Raw genomic sequence first — 5,523 nt, 5'->3', positions numbered from 1 at the left:
TATTTGCTTTTATTACACAAGACAGTCCTGTGTGTCCGTTCCATCTTTTGCTGTTTGATGCCACAGCACCCTGAGCAGAGATGGAAGCCACCATGCTTATGAAGAAAACTTGTGGGAAACAACGATCTGTCATTGCCTAAAGCATGCTTTCTCTCCAGGTACCGGCTACAAATTGTTTTCATGCGTGTATATGTTTTCTTTCTGCTGCAAAAGTAAACATCCCTGAGGTTTTCAGTTCCCCTTTTGATAAGGAGCAGAGCTTGGGTCTATATGTAAATGTCATGGTGACAGATGTAAATATGTTGGCCCCTGGTGGTCTTTTTTCCCTGTGTACCGTTCATTCCCGCCTTATGGCAACAGTTGTACCAAACAGGCAGCTGCTTTGCCTCTGGAGTCCTTTGACTATTTTGCTCTGAAGAGAAAGACTAGAGAGCATATACATTTTGGGGGTACTTGGCACTGAAGGAGCTGGTGGATTGACTGCAGAGATTCCTGAGAACAGGCTCGATGCAGGATGCAGTAAGGAGACAGAAGTGGCATAGCGTTCAGAGTGGGACTTCTCTCCATACTTGGGTGGGTAGGTCAGCCACCTCTCAGCACCATCGCCGTAGAGAAATCAGAAGTGGCTGCCTTCAGGACTCCTGAACCTCTTTCCAAGAAAAGCTGTTTCCTGACTTGAAAACAGTAAAAGAAACATACATAATTCTGCAGGAGCTCTCCTCAGTCGGTCTTGCCAGGCTACATTATGAACATGTGCAGCAGCTATGGTTCAGGGAGGATTATCTCCATAGCCACATACTACAGACACCCAATCAGAAACACCAGCTGATATGTAATCCACCTCCCACTTGTGGGAATTTAGCCTAAGATCTGCAAGAACCACTAACAAGACTTGCAGATAGTGTGGAAGTGAGGTAGGGCTTGTGGTCCTGCCTGATCATCTAAGCAGAGTCCTGGTGCTGCCTTGCCAAGTGGATGTGAAACCTCCAGCACCAAAAGGGGTTTAGCCCTTTAGCAATGGAAATGGGTTCCCAAATGGAAATAGTGCCGAAGCTCTGAAAGTGTCTCAATAAAAGCCATTTTGAAAGAACCAGTGCTGCTGTTTGCTTTTGGCTGAATCCGACAGTCATTCAACTTCACCACACAGGCTGCCACCTTGCACTTTAGAAACTGCCTGGAACTCTTCAGCTTAAAAATTCTATAGGGTTTTCTAAGAAATCTTAATCCCAGAGGTCCTTGCCTTTTTGCACTTGAAATTTTATGTGGATGTAAGTTCTAGTTCATGATTGCAGTGGACACCTGTTTCTCTCCCCTCTGTACATCTCTCATCATTGTCATAGGGGCATAAAAGATTCATCCAACTGTTTTGCTAAAATGGAGGCAGCAAGGGTCAAGATCCCTTGTTTGCCTAAGCGTGTGTTCATTTGATCTCAGTGCTGGCTGTTGGCATAGTGAGAGTCCAAGTATTTAGACAGGAGAACTCACCAGCTGAAGCATTCCAAGAAGGGAGTATTCTGCAGAGCTGCCCATCAAGTGATCCCTCTCACACACAAGTCCTTCCTCGGCTTCTACCTCACTGCCAAAATGGGGCCCGAAAATCTCCAAGGGGCTCTCTGCCCTTAGCCTGAGATGATGAAAAATCTCTTCTTAATGTTGACTGAATTTCACCAGAGGATCATGTTGAGTGATGGTTGGTTCTACCAACTATTTCTAGCCCTGCTGTTGAGAGCTGGTACCAACTGGAAGCCTGGTTCAGTACAGCATTGGTGTGAAAGATCTGGAAAAATCCCAAAGACTAGAAATAAAGGGTGAAGACTGCCTGAGAGAACATTCCAGCATGGCAGCTAGCAATTGGCCCTCAGTGTAAAACAACGTCTCCCCACAGCAGCAGGGAAGCGGGCTTCAAATGGCGTCCAGTTCTGTCCTGAAGATTCGGCCAGGAAGCATCTGGCTACTTTCCATCAGCTAGAACTTGAATTCAAGGCTCAAGTTTACTATAGTGTGGTTGCAGGGCTCTGTTGAAAATGACCAGAAATAAAGGTAGTCAAAATACTCCCCTGGGAAGCCTCAGGTTGCACTTTAAGAGTTCAAGTGAAGGCATGAAAAAAGACTATCACCGAAGTTTTCTTGCATTCAGATACGATCTTCATATGACCCTCCCCTCTCCAGTGCACCATCTGACCTTCAGGTGTGAGACCACCTAGACAATTTGCAGTTTACAATCTTGCATACCCTTAGGTCTTAGGAGCAAAAAAAAAAAAAAAAAAATGTACACCCCAATAGACTGGTTACCTTTTGGGAACTAATAAAGTGGCTGGAAATAAAAGGGCCTTTCCAGGGCTGGAGAGATGGCTCAGAGGTTAAGAGCACTGGCTGTTCTTCCAGAGGTCCTGAGTTCAATTCCCAGCAACCACATGGTGGCTCACAACCGTCTATAATGAGATCTGGCGCCCTCTACTGGCCTGCAGGCTGAACACTCACTGTATGCATGATAAATAAAATTTTAAAAAAAAAAAAAAAAAAAAAAAAAAAAAAAGGGCCTTTCCAATGTCCTGGCTGCTAAGCCCAGTGTGACAGTAGCGTCCTTGATTAGCCATCTGGAAGCAGAGAAATTTGCTGCTTGGAGTTGGAGGAGGGCAAACCCCAAGATGTGCCTGCTGCTCTGGGTTGTACGTCCAGCTGCAGGCTGGCATCTCTAGTAGTTCCTGGAGAAGTTCCACCCTGGCTGGTCTCCACTAGGAGGGTCCTAAAAACTGGAAGTTTGGGGAGCATTCCCTCTGAAAGGTGGTCCCAGTCTGCTCCTCCCTCCCTCCCTGTCAAAAATCCCTGCAAGGGAGAGAGAGGCCCTCAGTCAAGTCCCCAAGGCTCCTCCTGTTCTCAGCCATATCCTGCAGCCTTGGTCTTGCCTGAAGATGTGTTGCATGAGAAAGGCTTCCCTGGTTGGGAATAGAAAGGTGTGCAAGTCCAAACTTTCACATTGACCTTCCTGCCTCCTGTTTGTAACCACACCCATTTTTCTGGTGGGGGGCAAGGATTGAACCTAGCAGCGTTCAGTCATGGGAGACAAGCTCGTGGTTGTCCCCACCCCCCCATGCCTTTTTTGGAGAAAGGAGACAAGGTCTTAACTCATCCTGGCCTTTACCTTGCTTTGTAGCTAAGGATGACCTTCAGCTTGTGATCCTCCAGCATGCACTTCCCAAGGGCTAAATGACAAGCATGCATCAGCCACCATACAGATTGGTGTGATTCTGGAAATGAACCCAGGAATTCTGCATGCTGGGCAAGTACTGTTGCTGCTGCACCGTCTCTGCAGCCGATGCTGGCTGTTACCAGCTTTTCCTGTGTGCTGAGGACTAAAGGGCTGAGGCCTGCTCTGTCTAAAGGGAAAATCACCCTGTATAGTGGAGCATACCTTTAGTCTAGGACTTACCGGCCCATTTGAGATTTTTCTCCTCCTCAATTCTGGAGGATTGAAAGGCTCCTATTACTCTGGTGTGGTGGCTGACACTAGAGATGAGTTGTCAGCCCAGTTGGGGCTCTAGCTCCAGCCCTTTTCCAGGAAAGGTGGCTTCCTTAGCAGTGGTGGCCCAGGTTGCCTCATGTACATCACCTCATTGAGATCAGGATGGCTGGTGTCAGTTCTTTTCCTGAGTTCCAGGGATCAAACTCAGGTCACTAGGCTTACTCAGCAAGTGCCTTTACCCACAGCCATCTTTCTGACCCCTAAATCTCTGAGATAACCACGACCCTCAGCTCAAGCTCAAGGAGACAGTAGTTGACTGTCAGGGGGACTGTTGAGTGATGCCATCAGCAACAGCTCAGGGTCTTTTGGGTTTTGTTTTGTTTTTCAAGACAATGTTTCTCTGTGTAGCCCTGGCTGTCCTGGAATTCTCTCTCTAGACCAGGCTGGCCTCAAATTTACAGAAATCCACTTGCCTCTGCTTCCCGAGGTCTGGAACTAAAGGTGTGTGCCACCACATCCCGGCTCAGCTCAGGGTCTTAAGTGCCCCACCTTCATTCTAGGCAGACACCAGTTTGTGTGTGCGTCCCATGCAGTACCCTAAGAAGGGGCTCCCCTCCAGTATTGAGCACAGTACTTGGATTGACCCATTGCCTGGTAGAATGGGTTAGCCTAGAGCCAAGAGCCACTACCACCAGCACAGTGGACGGAACATCCTGGCAGTCACCTGTTAGGTCCCTTCTGGAGCTGAGGTAGATCTATTGACACAAATCAGAAACAAGTTTGAGCCAGCACCATGTGAACCTCAGAGATAAGAGATGATGGGAATGCTGTGCTCAGTCTTTCATCGTCCCTTGCCAGCTGGAAGTAGGTGTCCTGGGCAGCCTTATGGCTGCTCTGGGCCCCTCTAGGGAGCCTGTGGGATTAGTTGACATGTAACAAGGACCAGGACAGACAGGTGCCAGCCAGACTGCCAGCAGCTGGAATTGCCTAGAGCACATGTACAGATCCCACCCCAGAGACTGCCCAAGTGTCTCTTCACTAGTCTCCTTGGAGTAAGCTCCTTGACACTAAGGATGCCGAATCCAGCGCCCACTGGTCCTAGGCAGATGCAGGAAGTCTGAAGGGATCTGGACAGTTGTCCTAAGTGCACATAGTTGGGGCTGTAGAGACGGCTCGGCCTATGAGAGAGAGTGCTTGCTGCTCTTCCAAAGGGCCAGAGTTCAGTTCCCAGCACCCACACATGCATACTTAAAAAAGAAGTAACTGCCACATGCCTGGGGTGTAGGTACTTTTTAACTCCTAATACGAATGTTTGTGCCACGTGTGCAGGTGCCCATAGAAATCAGGAAGTCAGAAGCACCTCACCCTGGAGCTGGAGTCAACAGCAATTGTAAGCTGCCCAATGTGGGTGCTAGGAAGGGACTCTGGTCCTATGAAAGAGCAACAAGCACTCAACAGCAGAGCCATCTCTCCAGCCCCATAGATACCCATTTTTTTTTTTTTTTGGTTTTTCGAGACAGGGTTTCTCTGTGTAGTTTTGCGCCTTTCCTGGGACTCACTTGGTAGCCCAGGCTGGCCTCGAACTCACAGAGATCTGCCTGGCTCTGCCTCCCGAGTGCTGGGATTAAAGGCGTGCGCCACCACCGCCCGGCGATACCCATTTTTATGTGGAATATCCTGGGGGGGAGAGGGGGTTGTTGGCAGATTCTATTTTCTGGTTTTTCGAGGCAGGGTTTCTCTATGTAGCTTTGGTGCCTTTCCTGGAACTCGCTCTGTAGACCAGGCTGGCCTCGAACTCACAGAGATCCACCTGCCTCTGCCTCCCGAGTGCTGGGATTAAAGGCGTGCACCACCACCGCCCGGCCTTTTGTTTTGTTTTTGAGATCCATTTTCTCTGTGTTGCCCTGGCTGTCCTGGAACTCCCTCTATAGACCAGACAGACTTTGAACTGACAAAAATCCACCTGGCTCTGCCTCCCGAGTGCTGGGATTAAAGACTTGTGCCACCACTGATCAGAGGGCAAATACTTTTGAGTAGGAATTTTTGATTAGGTAAATAAA

The sequence above is a fragment of the Peromyscus californicus genome, unplaced genomic scaffold (genome assembly GCF_007827085.1).
Source record: "Peromyscus californicus insignis strain IS unplaced genomic scaffold, ASM782708v3 Scaffold_7__1_contigs__length_154581171, whole genome shotgun sequence".
NCBI classification, from domain to species: domain Eukaryota; kingdom Metazoa; phylum Chordata; class Mammalia; order Rodentia; family Cricetidae; genus Peromyscus; species Peromyscus californicus.
This window is presented reverse-complemented; position numbering follows the sequence as displayed.